The sequence below is a fragment of the Pistacia vera genome, unplaced genomic scaffold, assembly GCF_008641045.1.
Source record: "Pistacia vera cultivar Batoury unplaced genomic scaffold, PisVer_v2 Contig592, whole genome shotgun sequence".
Lineage (NCBI taxonomy): Eukaryota > Viridiplantae > Streptophyta > Magnoliopsida > Sapindales > Anacardiaceae > Pistacia > Pistacia vera.
Window position 1 is genome coordinate 436,935 of NW_022196437.1, and position 22,505 is coordinate 459,439.

The 22,505-nt window shown below is 35.8% G+C and overlaps 1 pseudogene; it reads left to right on the plus strand.

The window, feature by feature from the left end:
• The first annotated feature begins 1,226 nt into the window (after positions 1-1,226).
• LOC116110010 lies at positions 1,227-12,765 on the plus strand (annotated as a pseudogene).
• Positions 12,766-22,505: the final 9,740 nt, after the last annotated feature.

A 22,505-nucleotide genomic window follows, 5' to 3' on the forward strand; every position in this document is an offset into this window, starting at 1 on the left:
AGTCACGAAGTGACATGATTGTTCAATCTCATCTAACGTCAATCGCGAAGCGATGTGATCGACTATGAAGTAGGATAGCCATATTTTAAAAAGTTTCCAAGTGAGAACAGGTCGGGAATCCCTCAGGTCAAGATCATCACCAGCACTGGGTGACCGCGACCAGGTCGTTGGCATTGAGGTTGCGTGTCATCCTAGGTCGCTTATGGATAGATGTCCTCCCGATCTCCTTTATAATAAGGTTGGATCAACCAACATCTCTTCAAACACATCAGATCGAGGCATTTATAGTTTCCAATGTTCGATTCTCAAACCTTAAAAACTAGGGGACTTCTGTTATGCCTAAAAATATAGGGCTGACGCAAGGCTCAGTTAACATAAAAAGTCAGAGCTTAGGTAGGCCCGCAACTAGTTAGAGGCAGCCACGTCGCATGATGACAGAAGAAGCACACTCATGTCAGTAAAATAGGTGCGCGCCAGACCTGCTAGAAGCTGTAGTGACTCCATGTGTCCAATCCCTGCACTAAATCGCGTAAATCACTCTAGAAGGTGGGCAATGTGACATAAAGAAGGATTTGCACAAATAATCCCACCAACTCGCAGATTTAGTAATGATAACCTTAATCCATCCCACTATAAATCGAGAGCTCTTCTCTCATTTATGGGATTGGTTACTCTCTCTCAAAAAATATACAGCATTCACTCTCTTGTACAATCATTTGTAAGTCAGTCCGCTAATGCGACCTAACCTCTATCATTAATACAAGAATCGGTGGACGTAGGATTCGCTTCCTTAGCATCCGAACCACTTTAAACGTTGTTTTTCATTGCATTTACTCTCATTTTCACATTCACGTGTGTCTTCTGGGCCTGCTCAGCATTTCACACGTGCGTTTGGTTGGTGTCAAAATCACGCATCAACAGATTGGCTCCCCTAAAACATAGACGTTGTTATCTCGTTAGATTATAGATAATCCACTCAAAACATTGCACTTAGTTGTCCCTTTTAAGCAATCTTCATCTTTACAAATTCATTTCATTACTCTAAATCAGCTCATTAAGATTTTCTCTACCTTCTTTTCATTTTATTAGAATATTTAGTAACTGAATTTCAAAACAAGTCTGAGTTGCAAACATCTTATTGACAAATATATAATTGGCCGGTGAAGTCAATGCATATCTTTTTCATAAATCTCATGCAAATACTATAATTCTCATCACAAAGAAACATGAAGCTCTTCCCACTACTTCTTTTCTTGTTCTCCACTTTCTTCACATTTTCTTCAGCTGGAATGTCACCTTCGATAAACGCTCTTTGATTATTAATGGACAACGAAAGCTTCTCATTTCTGCTTCTATTCATTACCCTCGGAGCGTCCCTGCGGTTACTCTCTTTCTCTTTCTTTCCTTTTATAAAGTACAGAGTTTCACATGGTATGCTACAAACTCATAAAGCTCAAATTATTGTTTATTATCATGTAAAAATTAACTTATATGAACTCAAAATATATTTTGGTTGTTTCTCTTCTTCCCTCTTTTTGGTTTGCTGGGAAGACTATGTAAGATACAAGAAAATACAGCACTGTACTCATGAGTGGTCTTTTTTTACTGTTAAAGTCTTTATTTAGCGGTGTCGGTTTTTTTTTTTTTTTTCAATTTTCCAACTTAAACTTGGTGATGACCATTACATGTTTGTTTGTCTGACTAGCTAATTTTTTTAGCTGTTCATGGTTCTTGATTTTATGAAATGTAATTAAATGGAGAATACATTTGGTATGACGTAGATGTGGGCAGGGCTGGTGCATATGGCAAAGGAAGGAGGAGCGGATGTTATTGAATCATATGTGTTTTGGAATGGTCATAAGCTTTCTCCAGGCAAAGTGAGTTAAATGAATAGAAAATATTAAATATAGGATATGCATTCTTTGTATTCAACACAGTTGGTTAAATGATTAATTTTTTTTTTCTTTTAACTTGGAACTTCAAGTATTATTTCGGGGGACGATTTGACCTAGTCAAGTTTGTGAAGATAGTTCAGGACGCTAAGATGTATATGATTCTGCGAATTGGCCCATTTGTTGCTGCTGAGTATAATTTGGGGCACTTGAATTTTATTTCATGTTAGTTAGTATGACCTCTTTCAATTCTGTTTGGTTTTTTTGGAATCTGATCAATGTGTTGATCATATCTTATAGAGGGATACCTGTTTGGTTGCACTTGCTGGTTTTGCATGAAAACAAAGAAAAGAAACAGATGAAAGAAAGAGAACTGAGACTGGAAAATGATGCTTTGTTTTTTATTCAAAAAACAGGGATAAACTTATACAAAACACCTGCCACTGTTTCACCTAATGGAATTACAAATTTCAAATTTAAACACAATAAACCAACTAATACACGTACAAGCATAGGTAAAATTACATTTAACCAAACCTAATACACCTAAACACATCACTGAACCAATCCATAATAGTGACCCAGAAACTGCTTTTGCATGAACAGCGGGAGACCAAACGGCAGTAAAACATGCAGTTCAAATTTTTCTGCCAACTTATTCATTTCCAGCATGGTATCACTATTCAACACTCCTCCTTGATATCATTGATGGAAACACCAAGTCTGAACTGAAGATATTCAAACTTGGCTTTGGATAATGGCTTAGTCATGATGTCTGCGACCTGTTCTTCTCCCCAGCAGTGTATCAACTTAACTTCACCATCTTGTTTAGCTTCCCTTACTGCATGAAATTTTATCTTTATATGCTTGGTACGGCCATGATGAACTGGGTTTTTGGCCATAGCAACTATAGACAGATTGTCACTAAAAATCACAGTATGTTGTCTTTGAGTTTGCTTTAGATCATTCAAAATTTTCCTAAGCCAAATGGCTTGGTTCACGGCAGCAGCAGCAGAAATGTATTCTGTTTCTGCTGTAGACTAAGCTACCGTTTCCTACTTTTTGGACAGCCAACACACAACACTTGAATTCAAGAAAAACACATAGCTGGAAGTACTCTTCATATCGTCAATCGATCCAACCCAATCACTGTTTGAATATCCCACAAGCTGGAAATTTTCAGACTTCTTAAACCACATACCAAATCCAGGATTACCTTTAATATACCTGAGCACCCTCTTGGCTGCCCTGAAATGGTTTTCACTTGGATTACTCATAAACATGGAGAGAAGACTTGTTGCAAACATTAAATCAAGCATGGTTGCTGTTAGATATAGCAAACAACATATTAAGCTTCTGTATAGACTCTTATCTACCTTCACAGCCCCATCTTCTTTGTTCAGTTTCTGAGTTACAACCAGCGGTGTATTGACTGACTTGCATTTATCCATGCCAAACCGTTTAAGAACCTCCACAACATACTTTCTTTGATTAACAAATATCCCACATGAAGCTTGATTAATTTCCATATCGAGGAAGTGAGACATTTTCCCAAGGTCTATCATTTCAAATTCACAAAGTATGGCTTCCTTAAACTCATTCAACTTACTTGGACTGCTTCCGGTAATGAGAAGATCATCTACATATAGTGAAACAATAATCAATTCACCTTCCACCTCTCTCACATATAATGTGTGCTCATTGGGACTTCTCAAATAACCCAAGCTGCTCAAATAATCATTGATCCTACTATACCAGGCTTTAGGAGCCTGTTTTAGGCCATACAAAGCCTTCCTCAGAAGGTATACTTTATTCTCTTGGCCTTTAACTTGGTACCCTTCCGGTTGCTCAATATAAATCTCTTCATTGAGCCATCCATTCAAAAATGTAGACTTGACATTTAGTTGGAAGATTTTCCACTCGAATTGTGCAGCCAAAGCAAGTAATAACCTAATTGTATCATGCCTAGCCATGCGTGCAAATCCTTTGACAACCAACCTTGTTTTGTGCTTATGAACTGAACCATCAGGATTAAATTTCTTCTTGAATCCACTTGACTTGAATCATTCTTCTATCTTTTGGTCTGTCCACAAGCTTCCAGATCTGATTTTTCTCTATCATTGCTAACTCCTCTTACATAGCAACTCTCCAAGCTTCAGATTTTGCTGCTTTAGTGAAGCTTGTTGGTTCAAGTGCAGCCGTATTACACCTCTCATATACCTCAGCCAACGATCGGGTACCTCGAACCAAGAGCTCTTCTTCAGTTTCACTTCCATCTTCTTTAACAACTTCATCACCAATAGCTTCAATTAGCCATGGACTTTCTCCTTCATCAACTTTGTTCTCTTCCTAATTCCAAACACCTTTCTCATTAACCTTAATATCTCTAGTGACATGGATCTTCTTGGTTTCTAGACTATACACTCTATATGCCTTAGATTGATTACTATATCCAATAAGAATTCCTATAGTTGCTTTGTCATCCAGCTTCCTCTTCTTGACTGCTGGAACAATGACATAACAAATGCTGCCAAAGACCCTTAAATGGTCCACAACTGGTTTGATTCCATACCAAGCTTCATAAGGGGTTTGGTTGATCAAGGCTTTTGTGGGAAGTCCATTAAGCAAATAAACTAAAGTGTTTATAGCTTCTGCCCAAAAACATTTTAGCAGTTTTTTCTTAGCCAACATGCATCTCGCCAACTCTACAACGGTCCTATTCCTCCTTTTACTTACTCCATTCTACTATGGTGTATAAGGACTGTTGTATTGGTGCTTAATTCTTGCCTCTATACAGATTATTTCAAACTCTTTTGATGTATACTCACTCCCATTGTCACTCCTCACCATTTTGATACTCAAACCAGTTTGATTTTCAACCAGTAGCCTAAACCTTCCAAAAACTGCAGCCACTTCATTTTTTTGCTTCAAGAAGTACACCCAACACACTCTAGACTTATCATCAATGAACAAGACAAAATACTTACTCCCATTCAAAGAAGATGTTTGCATAGGTCCACATACATCTGTATGGAGGAGTTGGAGTTTTACAGCTCTCCAAGCTTGGTTTATGGGAAAGGTTGGTTTGCTCAGCTTGCCAAGTTGACATGCATGGCATATGGATTTAACTTCATCAATTTCAGGGATGTTCTGGACCAGCTGTTTGGTCTGAATTTGTTTGAGGCCGTGGTAGTGATAATGGCCAAAACGTTGATGCCAAATTTTATATTCATCTAGCTTAGCACTATGAGCTTTGAATTCTGATTTTTTCCAATCAATGGGAAAGCTTTTTCCCATCATTCTAACCCTCATAAGTTCACAGTCGTCACTATCTAGTATTTTACAAGATTGATCCTGAAAATATAGGACACATTTTCTCTCTAACATTTGTCCTACACTAAGTAAACTTTGATTTATTTTAGGAACATAAAGCACATCAGAAATCAACTTAATACCTGATTGAGTTTGCACAGCCACATCACCTCTCCCTTTGACATCCACAAATTCTCCATTCCCTATCTTGACCTTGGATTGATACGCCTTGTCCAAGTTGATGAAGCTTTGCAAATTTGGAGTCATGTGATTGGTGCACCTGCTATCAATCAACCAGGTTTCATTGCATAGTGAGGCTATGCCGTAAGATGCCATAAATAATTGCTCGACTTTCTGCCTTTGCTGCAAATCTTTAGCCATCTGAGCTTGCTGCTGAGAGGGTTCCCCTTTATTTTTACAAACTCTCTCTATAAGACCGAATTGTTTGCAAGCTCTACACTTAATTCCTGGTCTGAACCAGCACCTTTTCTCTGAGTGTCCCTTCTTCTTGCAGTGGGAACACGGTGGATACTCCTTTATCCCACTAGATTTGTTCCATTGAACATTGACCTTTTCTTTCCCTTTCTTATCTCCTGCATTTCTCTTATTTCCTACCTATACAAACTTCCCTTTATGTGTTGCAACCATAGCACCTTCACCTACGACTTCTAGCCTTAAAAGCCTCATTTGCTCTTGAGCTTGTAAGGAATGGACCAGCTCAGTGAGTGTTATTTGAGTCAGGTCCTTAGAATCCTCAAGAGAGGAGATTTTAGCCTCAAATCTTTCAGGTAGGCTCACTAACACTTTCTCCACAATTCTTCTATCCATCAACTCCACCCCAAGCAATCTAATTTTATTAACCACACTCATCAATCTATCAACATACTCCCCAACCTTCTCAATTTCTTGCATTCTCAACAACTCAAATTCTCTTCTCAAGTTCAACACTTGCATGCCTCTTGTTGTGTCACTACCCGTATACTCTTCTCTTAACTTATCTCGTGCTTCCTTTGGTGTTTCATACGCCATAATCCTTGTAATACAAGGTCAGTTACTGCTGCATGGATGTGAGAGAGAGCTCTTGGTGCCTTGGCAGCCTCTTCTTCATGCATGCTGATTTGATTCAGGGTGGGATTCAGTCCCAAGTGAGGCAGTTAATGGTTCTCTTCCACGTACTGCCACATACCCTATCCACGAAAGAATGCCTTCATCTTGACTGCCCACATATGATATTGCTCGCCATTAAAGACTAGAGGAGTAAGAGAGGCTGAAGGTTGTGCCATTGAAACTGAATATTTGGAGTTTTGACAAAGAGAATATCGTAACAAGGGTTGAAGGTTAGGATTAAGAAGATTAGATTATCAGGGTCTCTAAGATCAATATATGCTCTGATATCAGTTGTTGGTTTTGCATGAAAAAAAAAAAAAAAAGAAGACAAACAGATGAAAGAAAGAGAACCGAGACTGGAAAATGATGTTATATCTTTTATTCAAAAAACAGGGATAAACATATACAAAGCACCCACCACTGTTTCACCTATTGGAATTACAAATTTCAAATTTAAATACAATACGCCAACTAATACACGTACAGGCATAGGTAAAATTACATTTAACCAAACCTAATACACCTAAACACATCATTGAACCAATGCATAACAGTGACCCAAAAACTGCTTCTACATGAACAATGGGGACCAAACAGCAGTAAAACATGCAGTTCAAATTTTTCTGCCAACTTCTTCATTTCCAGCATGGTATCACCATTCAACATCACTACATTCCAGGCAACTTTTTTCGAACTGATAGTGAGCCTTTCAAGGTAACAAATTGATTTATAGTAAGTAGCGGATTAATCTGTACAATTTAACAATTGTTACAAGTATGAAATTTTACTGATTTTCCCATTTTATACTTGTTGAATGAGGCTTCAGTTTCACATGAAGAGGTTTATGACAGTCATAGTGGACCTTATGAAGAAGGAGAAGTTTTTTGCATCACAAAGAGGTCCCATCATTCTTGAACAGGCAAGTTGGTTTCCAAATTCAATTTGATAATACTCTGCTATGTACAAGTTATAGACATCCTGAATTCTACCTTCTAAGCTTACTGCTTCCCAAAATAATTAAAGTTTTTAGGAACAATTTTATGTCCTTTGACTCTAAAGATCCGAATCAAACTTTGATCATATCTAAGCTCTTTATTTTTTATTTTTTATTGTTTTTTCCTTTGTATAGACATCACTTGTTCTGCATATGATCATACTCATATTAGTTCAGGGTGCTTATGTTGAAAAAGTTGTTACTTTACATCATAGATAGTGCCAAATTTTTAAAGTCGAGGATCAAACTTGCTTCTCATTAATTTCTGAATTACTTTAACTTTGATGGACTAGAATCGAACAAAATAGAGACAGCAGGTAGAACAAAATAACAATAAAACAAATCATAAACAGTAAACAAAGAGAAAATAACACGCGCAGTTTATCATGGTTTATCCAATATGGGCTACGTCCAGCCGAGTCAATATTATTGCAATACTTTCTCACCTCTCTCATTTATAATGAATGAATTGTCTTATGATTGCTATCACACTTATAACAAGAGAAAAAAATGTTTATATACCAAATTTAAAGTGACAAAACCTAGTTTTACAAATATTCATATTTCTAAGCTCAAACCCAATAAAGAATTAATGACTTAAAGAAATCTTACAGTGGTTATACATGGAAAAGGCTTAAACCGTCTACGGACTCAAGGGCGTTGCCCCCACGATCCTTGCCCGTTCACCAAGGAGGGAGGCCCCTGCCCCCTGACCGGGCAGCAAGACCCATTAATGCTGAAGTAGTCGATAACTCCAACAAGAATCACATTTTATGCTAATCTATATAGGATTTTTGTTTATGATTAGTTTTTTAAAGATATTTCATATTTTGTTTTCAGTCCTTAAAGCTCATTTGGTCTAATGCCTATTTAATTTAAAGTTTTTCTTCTTCCATGTAACTGATAGATTGAGATTGCATTCAGTGTCTTTCTTTTATCATAGGTAGAAAATGAATATGGTTGATATCAAATGAATCACGGAGAACCAGGAAACCGATATGCCGCATGGGCTATGCAGACAGCTCTTTCTCAAAATATAGGGGTACCTTGGATAATGTGCCAACAATACGTTGGTCTTCCAGAATCTGTGGTAAGAGTTTTAAGTAGCTAGTTAAACCATTTTCTAACATTCTCAAATAATTTGAAAAACCAAGCTGAATGGGCTTGTGCTTGGCACAACATATCTCATTTGACATGGCCAAATAAAAGAAGTCTACAAGATGTATTAGTATTTGACATGGATATGAACTTTTTGTAAAACTTCATATGTGCTTCAAACCAAATACGTATCCACATGCGTATATACATAGTTAAATTTGCAGTTTTTGTTTCCAATTTTAGGATATTTTGAGTTTCTCACAAGAATATATAGTTTATATTGCATTTGTCTAGCTTAACAATTTTATAGTACGTGTACACTTTTAATTATTTTAAATCCGATCAGACATTTAGCTAAAAGATATCAATTTTTTATTTTTTTATTTTTACAGATAGATACTTGTAATTCTTTTTACTGTGACCAATTCGCACCTATTTCACCAAAGAAGCCCAAAATTTGGACTGAGAATTGGCCTGGATGGTAATTTTGAGTTTTTCTATATATCGCCTATGCTTTTTGCATGTGATTTTGGATATCAATTTCGATTTTCTACTTGAGCGTAATACAATCAACACTTTACCTTTTCCAGGTTTCAAACTTTTGGGGGGGCAAAGTGTCTCATAGACCAGCTGAAGATATTGCTTTTTCTGTTGCTCACTTTTTCCAAAAAGGTGGCAGTGTAAACAATTTCTACATGGTATATTAATTAATCTTCTATTTCATGCAAATAATCTATGTAACATTTGTTTTAATTACTTGAAGTAGTGAGTTGATAGACTACTGTTTGAAGAATGACATACCATTATTGTTCATGGTTTTATTCTTTCATATGGTTTTTCAGTATCATGGTGGAACAAATGTTGGTCGAACGGCGGGAGGACTTTTTATCACCACAAGTTATGATTATGATGCACCAATTGATGAATATGATGAGTTGTCTCTGATAATTAATTTTTATGCCCATGATTCAACTGTTTTTATATGTATTGTATTCAGCTAGTGTATTTATTATATATTAATTAAATGGTTTATTTTTAGGGTTACCAAGAAATCCAAAATGGGGATATCTCAAGGATCTTCATAGAGCTATAAAGTTATGTGAGCAAGTAGTGTTGAATAGTGAGCCAATTAACTTGTCACTCGGTCCATCCAAAGAGGTAATCTATCCATTCTAACTTACATGAATGTTTATATCCATTCCGCAATCGGGTTGTATTTACACAATTACAATTGTTTTGAATAGGCCGACGTGTATACTGATTCTTCAGGAGCATGTACTGCCTTTCTTGCCAACAAGGATAACAAAACTGACATGATAGTGGAGTTTCGAAACGCCTCATATAACTTGCCTGCATGGTCAGTTAGCATTCTGCCGGACTGCAAGAATGTAGTATTCAATTCCGCGAAGGTAACTCTACATATTTTCTTATGTTGTACTCATCGAATTCTTTTTTTTTTGAAGGGAAATGGTCCGTAAAATCATAGTATGGCATGATGGAGACATGCCAATAAACAAATATATATTTTATATTCTTAATTAAGCAGAGTTTGGTTATAAGTACTGGTAAATATTTGATAAACCATTCTTAGATTAATGATCCTTGTTAGTTCTTAGTTAAAATTACATTAACCTTGATATAGTTTTAGTTTGATATCATATCGTACTCCCAGAATGCCAATATTTCATGTAATTATTGCTCTTAATTACTGCTATACTTATACAAAGAATTCTACAGGTAAGTTCACCACCCTCAAGAGTTGAAATGGTACCTGACAATTTGCAAGCTACAAAATGGGAAATGAGTTGAAATGGTACCTGACAATTTGCAAGCTACAAAATGGGAAATATTTAAGAAGAAAGTTGGGATTTGGGGATAAGTGGACTTCATGCAAAATGATCTTGTGGATCATGTTAATACAACAAAATTTGCTTCTGACTACCTGTGGTACAATACAAGGTTATCAGTCTCACTCTACCTCTAGAATAAATTAGTAACACAATTTTATCAATTAATTGTTTTTCTTTTGGAAAAGTTGATCTATTCAAACTAAAGTATTTTCATGATGACAGTATTTATGTTAACGAAGATGAAGAGTTCTTAAAGAAAGGATACCTCCCAACTCTTCAAATTGAATCAAAGGGTCATGCACTCTGTTATGCTTGAAAAAGTAGGACTGACGTAGAGCCCGGTCAGCGCAATTGGTCAAGGTCTGGGCAAATCCTGCAGCCATTCAGGCGCGGCCACGTCGCATGTTGGCGTGAGCAACATGCTCCTGTCAGTACAGTGGGTGTGTGCCAGACCGACGAAAGGCTGGAGGTCGTCCACGCGTCCAATCCCCGCATAAAGCGAGGAGATCGTGCGAGTAGGTGAATAACGGGACGTAAAGGAAGATTTGTACAGAACCTGACCCCTTTTTACGGATTCAGTAATGATTACCTCAATGTATCCCACTATAAATAGAGAGCTTCTCTCCCGTTTGTGGGATTCGCTCATTTTACTCTTGATTAACTATCTTTTCTCTATAATATCTCTCTCTCTCTCCCCCTCATTTGTATTCTCATCAGCTCATTAAGCTGCGACCTGATCCTTTAATTATCAATACAATATCAATGGGTGTAGGATTTGCTTAGTCAAGCATCCAAACCACTTTTAACATTGTCTTGCCATTATTTACATCCTCAATCCCCCATTCACGTGTGTCTTCTGGATCAGCTCAGCATTTCACACGTGCGGTTAGTTGGTGTCAAAATCACATATCAATACGCTCCATGTTTTTTGTAAATGGGGAACTTCAAGGTTGTTATTTTTATATTTATTTTCTTGCAATGTTCTCTTTCAGCTGCATGACTTTAAATTTATCATTTGTTCATTGTTTTTCGTTTATATAGATATTGTGAATCAATGATCGATTTATTTTACTCTGTATCTGGGATTTTACTATAAGTTTTAAGATGAAGTAATTTTGTTCTTCCATTAGTATAAATCATGCAATTTAAAATTGTTGATCATTTACTATATCTTTAATTAGAATTCTACATAATTTAATTGACAAACTTTTGGTGAAGAGGAGCTGTTAAATGTTATTGTACCATCCAGTTCTAAAGGTCATAAGATATTTACTTTTATAACTACATAAAATTTATTGGCTATCTTCACCCGGTGACACTGACTTTCTAGTTAATTCTTAAGTTTTCTATTATTGGTGAGATTGGTTGTTCATGTTTTGAGTAGTTATATTTCATTTACCAATATTAGGTAGTCCAGACGGAGCCAGCTCAGGGTCAGCCTTCAAATTTATGAAACCCATCTCTTTGAAAGCCGGGAAGAACGACATTTCTTTACTAAGCATGACTTTGGGTTTACCGGTGAGTAACTTCTCTTGATGTATTTAAATGTCAATAATTTTATGTAATGCACTTTGAATGTTAATTTTATAAAATTCTTAGAGTGCGGGATTATATTATGAATGGATGGGAACAAGATTAAACAGTGTCAAGATAGAGGGGTTCGGCAATGGGACAGTTGACTACACGCATAGTAGCTGGAACTATAAGGTATTAATTGTTCTCCGTTTTGCCGTACCAAGTTTTATCTCATGCTATTGTAAAACAATTTAGTTCAAGACCACTTAACAGACAAATTGTCAGTATCTAATCTAATATGATTGCATATTCTTGATAGCTTGCTTTTTACCATATCAATTATCGGTGAATTTTCATTACATTAAAAAAAAAAAGAATATACAGTTGATGATGGGCGAAGATTATAGAAATTCAGTCTTTTATGAGGTGTTGGAATGTTGGGAAAAGCGTATAAGATTGCCTTGATTGTGCATTAATAGATAGTAATTTGTCTTAAAAGAATTTTGAAATTCTTACCTTTTTCCTTATTGATCATGATTTTCCAGGTAGGATTGGAAGGAGAAAGCCTAGGTATATACAAGCCAAGTTGTGTTAATTGTCTCGACTACGAAACCACCAAAAAATCAGTCTTTGACATGGTACAAGGTAAATTCTTGCATGTAATGATACGTTTTCCTCTCATATTATTTATAAACTCTTTTTAAAGTTTTTTGATGGCATATGCTTTTACATTTAATAAGAATATTAACCAAAAGAATTATACGGAATATCGCAGACTATTGTAGACCAACCACCTCCACCAGGGGACGATCCTGTCGGTCTTGATATGCTTGAGATGGGGAAAGGTCTAGCTTGGTTAAATGGAGAAGAAATTGGGAGATACTGGCTGGAGGAAAGCTCTCTTGATGATCAGTGTGTTCAAAAATGTGATTATAGAGGCTTATTTTCGCAAGGAAGATGTCTTACTGGATGTGGAGAGCCTACACAAAGATGGTAAAACATAATAGAAAAATATTGACTAATTTGGAACTAGAAATTCATGCATTACATGTTTGTTTCCTCACTTTTAAACTTTATCAAATCTGCTGCTGCAAAACGCCTTAGTGGAACTTCCATCGCTAACAACCTTTTTTTTTTTTTTTTTATAATTTAAAAAAAAAAAAAAAAAAAGACAATATAGAATTGGTTATTAAAAACGTCATCTAATCAGGCTATAAATTTAGAAAACGGTTTTGTTAGAGTGAAGACTGAAAAACAGTGCCACTTAATAGTTAAATGAAATGTAGAGTTTTGGCCTGAGTCATTTGTGCATCCTGTCCATCCAATCTTCACAGATCCAACGGCTGAGGCATTTCATAGAGTCAACAGTATAAAAGAGGGGAATTGTTCACTGTACATCAGATCTGAATTTTTACGTTTTTCTGCAGTTTGTGTTATCAGTTCTTCATTGTTTTTTTGCACTTTTAGAATCATTGTAACTAGGTAGAGTGATTAGCGATTGTTAGTTAATCTGAGGGTGTTTTTACTCTTGTGGCTTGAGGATTCCAAGTGAGAGTTCTTGGGTGAGTTACGGGTTGATTCTTGGGTAGAAATAGAGAGGATTTGATATGGGTTTTGTTGGATCTTGTACTGTATTGATATTATTCAAATTAGTAGTGCTGTGAGCTCTCCATTTTTGGAGCTCAACGTGGACGTAGATTATCCAAATAGGATAATCGAACCACGGTAAAATCTTGCATTTCTTGTATGGATGATTTGTGTAATTTGTGTGGAGTTGAAATCTGGTTTATGTTTGTGTTTGTTGGCTCAATATAACAGTGGTATCAGAGCTATTAGACAATAGGCTTGATCAATTTGGAGACTACTCGTTGATTTAGGGTTTCTGAAAAATTAGGGTCTGTCTAAAATTTGGGGGTTTTCCAAATTAAGGCTTCCCTTAGCAATCTTGAGTCCTAGTTTACAGATTCGAGTGGTAAATTCACTGATTGAGGAAATCTTGGTGAAGATTCAGGTTTGAGTCTTATTAATTTGTTCAAGATTTACTTTGTTAGTTCGATCTTGGGTTTCTTGAGTCAGTATCAAATTGTTCAAACACAAAGATGTCAACTACACGATTAGAAATCACTCAGTATGATGGCAAGATAGATTTTGGGAGTTGGAAAAAGAAAATGAAGGCACTGCTGTCCCACAACAAGGTGGGAATTTCCCTGGAGAAAGACGAAACCAAATGGCCAGAAGAGAAGCTGAAGAAGAAGGATGAAATCAATGAGGAAGCGTACAACCTCATAGTGATGAATCTGTCAGACAACGTCCTTCGGAAGGTAGATGGGCTAGAAACACCTCTAGCCCTATGGGGTAAACTCGAAACTTTGTATTCTTTACAGTCAGCACCTAACCTTGCATTTTTAAAGGGTGCTTTATTTTCGTACAAAATGGATGGTTCTAAATCTGTTGAGGATAATTTAGATGAATTCCTTAAGATGAGTTTAATTCTTAGAGGTACTGATCGAACTAAGAGACACTAGTTTAGTAATGATCCTATTAAATTCCTTAACTGAAGACTACATAGTTGTAAAGAATGCCCTTCAGTATTCTGGGACCGTACCTAGTCTGGATTTAATAGTTGCTGGTCTTAAAGCTAGGGAATTAGAGCTTAAGGTTCAGAAAAGATCTGGGAGTAACCTGTTTGTAAAGGGTAGGGCAAAATCTAGTCAAACAGGAAAGTCTATTCAGAACCAACATGGGTCTAAAAACAAGAAAAAATGGAAGGGAAACAGTAATAAAAAATCAGACACTATGAAGTACTTCTTTTGCAATAAACCTAGTCATATCAAGAAAAACTGTTTTGAATGGTTGAAGAAACATAAACAGAGTAATACTAAGAGTAATCTTGCTTCTAGTAATAACCAATGGGGGGAGCCTGAGGTCTTGACAGTATCAACATCTGATACTGCTAAGGAATGGGTCCTGGACTCAGGTTGTTCCTTCCATATGAGTCCACACAAAAACTGGTTCTAAAACCTAGAATCTCAGGAAACAAAAACTGTTTATATGGGGAATAACCAAGCTTGTAAGGTAAAGGGTATAGGCAGTATAATCCTTAAGCTTACTAATGGAAAAATTGTAAAGCTGACTAATGTTAGGTATATCCTTGAGTTAAAAAGGAATCTCATTCTTTAGGAACTCTTGCTGAGGCTGGTTGTTCCTATGAGGCTAACAATGGTTGTTTATATGTGTACAAAAACCAGAACTTGTTTCTCAAAGGGGAAAAGAGGAATGGCCTTTACATTTTATGTTGTGATTTTGACCCAGAATGCTGTAGCACAGTTTTGTCACCCACCAAACTTACTGCAACTGAAAAATGGCACCTTAGGTTAGGACACATGAGTCAGAAAGGTTTGCACATCCTTAGTAGTCAGGGGGGGCTTGGGAAGGACACCATTAGCAACCTAGAATTCTGTGAAACTTGTGTGTTAGGAAAACAACACAGACTATAGTTTTCAAAAGGGACTCACCTAGACAAGGACTACCTAGAGTACTTACACTCTGACCTTTGGGGACCTGAAAATTTTAAATCCCATGGTGGGAACAACTATTTCTTATCCATTGTAGATGACCACAATAGAAATGTTTGGATCTTCCTCCTAAAGACCAAAGATCAGGCTTTAACCAAGTCTAGGGATTGGAAAACACTGGTAGAAAACCAATCAGGAAAGAAAGTTAAGGCACTTCACATAGACAATGGTCTGGAATTCTACAATTCTGAATTTGACAACTTCTGTAAAGAACATGGTATTTTGAGACATAGAATTGTAGCTAGGACACCCCAACAAAATGGTGTGGCAGAAAGGATGAACCGTACCTTACTAGAAAAGGTTAGGTGTCTTTTGTTTACTTCAGGGTTACCAAACACTTTTTGGGGGGAAGCCCTAGCCACCACAACCTATCTGTTGGAGTAAGTGCCCTAGAGCCAATCAATTATTGTAGAATTAACTCTTTATAATAATGTTCATTAATCAATAACAAAAGGCATCTTATTCTATATCGCGTAAATCATTATTATTGCAATATGTATTGATATATGTCCTTAGAATGGTAGAACCATGACGAGGGTATCAAGTGTTTCAAATCTTGATAGTGAGAACCCTATGAGCACATATGGTAGCCATTCTAGAAACATCCATAGCCCTAGTATTATTCTGAAGTAAGGGCACAGATAATACGGTAAGGTTATCATAGTGTTGAACGACCCTGTCAAAAGTCAGTGACTGATCTCACTTGTCAAGGTTGTTTGATGACAACCTAGTGCAACACATGGGTGCTTGCTGTTGGCGATTACACCACAACAAGTTCACTGGACTGACCCACCAGAGGATTCCATATGGATGGTAACCCCAGTGTCTATGGAACAAATCCTCTAACGAATGGTGGTGCATGTGATCCTTAGACTTGAGATCACCAGAGCGCCTTGTGCACCGATTGGTGTAGTTTGACACTAGCCTAACGTAGTTCTTTTCAGAGTTGTCAATACGGTGGTGATTGGCTGCCTCAAGGAGTGTATCAAGACTATGGTGGATTGACAAAGGATTCATCACTCCCGGGTATGGGAGAAAGTTATCTCACGGCGCAATTCAGTGTATGGCAATGACACTAAAACTATGGTCACAGTGGGATTGAGTTGTTGCTCTATCCAGTTTATAATACGGGTCATTGGTCCAGAAACTGAATAAATAATATCGAGAGTAACCGAAGGTTGACACTATTTCTATGCCTTCGTCTCGTCGAGATAACGTATGATNTCCATTGTAGATGACCACAGTAGAAAGGTCTGGACCTTCCTCCTAAAGACCAAAGATCAGGCTTTTACCAAGTTTAGGGATTGGAAAACACTGGTAGAAAACCAATCAGGAAAGAAAGTTAAGGCACTTCGCACAGACAATGGTTTGGAATTCTGCAATTCTGAATTTGACAACTTTTGTAAAGAACATGGTATTTTGAGACATAGAACTGTAGCTAGGACACCCCAATAGAATGGTGTGGCAGAAAGGATGAACCGTACCTTACTAGAAAAGGTTATGTGTCTTTTGTTTACTTCGGTGTTACCAAACACTTTTTGGGGGGAAGCCCTAGCAACCACAGCCTATCTTGTGAATAGGAGTCCTTCTACTACCATTAATGGAAAGTCTCCCGAAGAAATCTAGTCTGGTAGAAGACCAGACTTAAGCCATTTGAGGATTTTTGGGTGTTCTGCCTATGCACACACTGTAGGAGGAAAACTTGAACCTAGGTCTACCAAGTGCATATTTCTAGGTTACCAAGAAGGCACAAAAGGGTATAGATTGTGGGATAGGGAGACTCTAGGGGTAAAGATTATTGTAAGCAGAGATGTTGTGTTTAATGAATGTGAATTCCCTTGCAAAGGATCTGCTACTGATCAAGGAAGCATTAAAAACACTGATCTTGACCCTAACCCAACTGGAAGTACATCAATTGAGGTGGAGCAACTCACACATCAGCCTCACTCCACCCAAGCTGAAACTGAAACCCAAACAGAATCTGAAACTGAACTTGAACAACCAGCAGAAGAAATCACTAAAGAGACATTTGAACACCAACCAACTGACCTCCAACAGTACCAACTGGCCAGGGACAGAGCCAGAAGAGAGGTAAGGCCACCAGCTCGTTATTCTTATGCAGAACTGATTTTTTCTGCTTTGCTTGCAGGTACAGAGGTCCAAAGAACAGAACAAGAGACTTATGATGAAGCTATGAAGTCCAAGGATAAAGAAAAATGAGAAGCAGCAATAAGGGCAGAGATACACTCTCTAGAGGTAAACAAAACCTGGACTTTGGTACCCAAACCCAAAGATCAGAAGCTGATCCAATGTAAGTGGCTCTATAAACTTAAGGATGGTATTTCAATTTCTAACCCACCTAGGTATAAAGCCATGCTAGTTGCCAAAGGCTACACCCAAAGAGAGGGAATAGACTTCAATGAAGTCTTTTCCCCAGTAGTGAAATATAAAACCATCAGATTAATATTAGCTATTGCTGCTCACCATAATCTAGAATTAGAACAACTAGATGTGACTACTGCTTTTTTGCATGGAAATTTGGATGAGAAAATTTATATGAGCCAACCTATAGGATTCATTGATGTTAGGGCTCCTGACCATGTATGCTTTCTCCACAAGTCCCTATATGGCCTTAAACAGGCCCCCGGACAGTGGTACAAAAGGTTTGACACCTTTATAATAGGCCTGGGATTTAGGAGAAGCAAGTATGACAGTTGCTTCTACTTTGACCTTGATAAAAATCTGCCCATTTATCTTTTGCTGTATGTTGATGATATGCTATTAATTAGTAGATCCAAGCCTAGGATACAAGATCTGAAAAAGAAATTAAATTTAGAATTTGACATCAAAGATTTGGGAAATGCTAAGAAAATATTAGGGATGGTAATATCTAGAGATAGGAGGAACAACTGCTTAAAACTAGGACAGAGTGCTTATTTGTAGAAAGTAATAAACAAATTTGGTATGAATGACTCAAAACCTGTCACAATGCCCTTGGCAAATCATTTCATACTTAGTAAAGAACAGTGTCCTAAATCTGAAGCTGAGTTGATAAAAATGAATGATATCCCCTACTCAAATGTGATTGGCTCCTTAATGTATNTTTTCCGCATTTAAGAAATTTTGAAGTATAATCAACACATAAATTGAAAACCTTATATATAGAATCATGGATATTGAGAAGAAAATTTTGTTATTAATTTATATCATTAATCACCTGTAAAATGTAGAATGCTGCCATTGCAAAGCATGCAAATAAAAGGAAAATAGAACCCTTAATCCAATTATCTCCATGTGGAATAATTCTTTTATTCTCATGATGATGAAAATTATCTTTATGAGATGAAACCACCACAATTCTCTTGTAAAGAGCCAGCATTGCTGCACCACCAAAGGCAACAAGGCAGCCCAAAATCTTTGCCTGAGTGCTAAGCTTGTAAATGTCTACCTTCTCCATCCTGAAATATATATAATATATAATGAAAATCTGTATACATTTTTGTACGATTTATTAGAATCATAATAGAATTATATTATTCATGTACCTGCACAGAACAGCTAAGATAAAAGTGATCGATGGTACTAAATTTGACATGGCCGCTACCAATGCTGGTGATGTGTATTCAAGTCCTAGAAAGAGCAAAGTTCTTGCAATCCCTGTTCTATATATATATTGTTGGAGTGAAGACTGAAAATGCTGCAGCTTTACAATTAAATGAAACGCAGAGTTTTGGCCTGAGTCATGTGTGCATCCTGTCCATCCAATCTGCAGAAATCCAACGGCTGAGGCATTTCACAAAGTTAACAGTATAAAAGAGGGAATTGCTCACTGTACATTAGATCTGAATTTTTTTGCGTTTTTCTGCAGTTTGCGTTATCAGTTCTTCTTGGTTTTTTCTGCATTTTTAGAATCATTGTAACTAGGTAGATTGATTAGTGAATGATAGTTAATCTGAGGGTAGTTTTACTCTTGTGGCTTGAGGATTCCAGGTGAGAGTTCTTGGGTGAGTTACGGGTTGATTCTTGGGTAGAAATTGAGAGGATTTGATCTGGTTGTGTTGGATCTTGTACTGTATTGATATTATTTAGATTAGTAGTGCTGTGACCTCTCCATTTCCGGAGCTCAACGTGGACGTAGATTATCCAAATAGGATAATCGAACCACGGTAAAAATCTTGCGTTTTTTGTGTGGATGTTTTGTGTAATCTGTGTGGAGTTGAAATCTGGTTTATGTTTGTGTTTGTTGGCTCAGTATATATATATATATATATACACGCGTGCGTTAAAAAAGAAACTTTAGATAATTAATATATTAATTATTGTTAAGAAAGTACTGTAACTACGTTTTTTAATAAGAGTTCAATGTTAATCATTTTATATTCATACAAAGAGATGAATACAAAGTGACGTGACATTACTTTTTAAATGACAATTAATTAGTTGATTTTGTATATGAGCAAGATATGCTTACAACTGAGTTGTACAAATGAGTTATGCAAACAGACAAAAAATAAAGGACAGAGTAGTTATTTTACATAAATTTTGTGTATGACTCAGTCATAAGCAAAATATTATTGTTTGTATATTCACTCTACCATTTATATATGAATAATATAATGTTTACAATTGAGTCATACAACCAGACAAAAAACATAGGATAGAGTAGTCATTTTACATGAATTTTGTAAAAAAATTATCTGGTTGCATGATTCAGTTGTAAGCATAACATTATTCTTATATTTTACCATATCACTTTATATATAAATATTTTTATGGAAACTTTGTAAGTGTAGTATTATTTTAATAGTAAAGTCTAAAAAGTTTTCACCGTATAATATGGAATGGACAGATGACAAATTGATCAAGCCCGACCAAAGACCAAATAGATACCAAATGGGTCAACTTAAACTCATATAGAGAGATAGAAATTTCAAATGTAAGGACATGAAATTTCAAACTTAAGACTTTAACACTGATATCAAATTAATATATTCAAAATTCGACAATAACCACGGTGAGAAGAAACACAATCTAACCAATATATAATTGAATAATATTAATTGACATATTCAATTATATATAAGACTATACTATCCAACAAATCAATTCATCGAATAATTATATGGTAATTGCAAGTCATAGAGCAATCAAATGAATTTTTATGTTTAGAGCTTACCCCAAAAGACCCAGGAAGAAGATATCTCTCAGGATTGGCAAATTGAGTTTGCTCTTACTATTTCTGCAAGACACAAATAATGTATATAGTGAATAAGAGCATATGATAATAATATATAATAAACTAAAAATTCCATTTAATTATCCAAATAAACATGCATTAATATATATGAAAAAGAAATTAATAAAGAAGTTAAAACCTTTCAAAGAGAAATGCCAGAATAGCAAGAGTAAAACTCCAGTAATTTGCCCATAAACCGCAAGCACATATTGACTCATGCCAAAATTTTAGAGAGATTTTGGAGACTATGACGTAACCTGCCCAACAAAAGTTACAGAAAATACAATAAATATACGGCTTCAATTCTTCAATAATCATCTCTCTTTTGCTTCTAATTTCATCCATCACTCTCCCTCCTTCCATTTTTGTAATTGCCATTGCAATAACTTGGCAAGCTACCTATATATGTATTGTCTCCTTGTAACCTTATTTAATGGCTATAAAATTTAATGTTCATGATTTAAAATGATGTATATATACTGTATAAAACTTTACTTTCTCCAATAGAATTTCTTCTTCATGAATTCTAGATTGTTCTAGTGCAAGGAAAGTGGGGCATGACTAGGCTAGTGCATGTATCACTAATGTACTGTAAATTATAATTCATCCCCACCATTAATTAATTGTTTTCTTTTCTTTTCTTTTTTAAATCAAAATATGCGAAAGCGCAAGAATTCATAAATACCTCACATCTAAGTTTATAGAACAACAATCAGAGTACTTGATGTGTCTTCTCTTTCAATAATTTTTTTTTTTTTTTTTTTTTTGGGTAATTAGGGGTGTCCAGGGTCACTTGCATACATTTCAACTAATCATCCGAAACCTTGAAGTTAATGGCTAGATAATCCTTTAGTGATCATTCTTATTAGTAATAAAGGTGAATCGAACTCAAGACCTCTTAAATAATACATCCAAGAGTCTCAGTTGACCGCTTGGCCACCCAAGAGTTGGTGTTTTTGTAATTTAATTGCAATATAAATACTTATGTGAAAATCATATAACAGAGAGTAAAAGAGAATATCTATAGATGTTTCTATTGATTGATTAATTGATGACCGCGACTCAAAGGCAAGATCCCCAAGGTATAGCTAACCCTAGTGACTAAAGAGTTTACCATTCGACTACAAAGAGAGAGGTATCCGACTACAAAGAGAGAGGTTACATATGTTATTTGGTAATCGTCACTAGTGGTTTAGAGATAGTAAGTGCACTCATGGATGCTTAACCCAATAATTCTATTACTATAATGAAAATTTAGTTCAATGAATAAGTTGTTGATCATGAGATGTACAAAAATTAATTAAAAATGTTGACTTTATGACTCATAAGCAATTGAAAGATACGTCACTTCATTATCACGAATTTAGGGTATGTTTGATACGCAATATAATATAATATTAAATAAATCACATAACATAGCATAACATTGTATTGTATTATATAAAGTTATGCTAAATGTTAGTATGATGTTTGGTAGAACATTCGTTGCATTATTTTTATATTATGCTATATTTGGTATATGAATATTGTTTTTTGTATATATTTTTAATTATTATGTAACTAATAATTAAAAAAAAGTCAAAAGATGAATTCGTTAGTGGTCAATGTCGATAAATGAAAATCAAAACACTAGTCAATATTGGTCAAACGATGGTTAATGTAGTTTGACCAAGCATTGCAAATTTAAATTTATAAATGTTAAACTAATTAGTAATGCTTATTTGCTTAAAATTAATGTTGAGTAAATTACATTAACTTATGTCCAGGTTTTACTTGGCATTATTTTATGTAGAGTATACTACATTATTTTAAACTTGACATTATTTAATGCTATGCAATAAGCAATTTTGTTATCAAACACAGTATTGCATTATTTAGTGATATGCAGTATCTCTAATGTTATGCTATATCGCTTGTCAAACATAC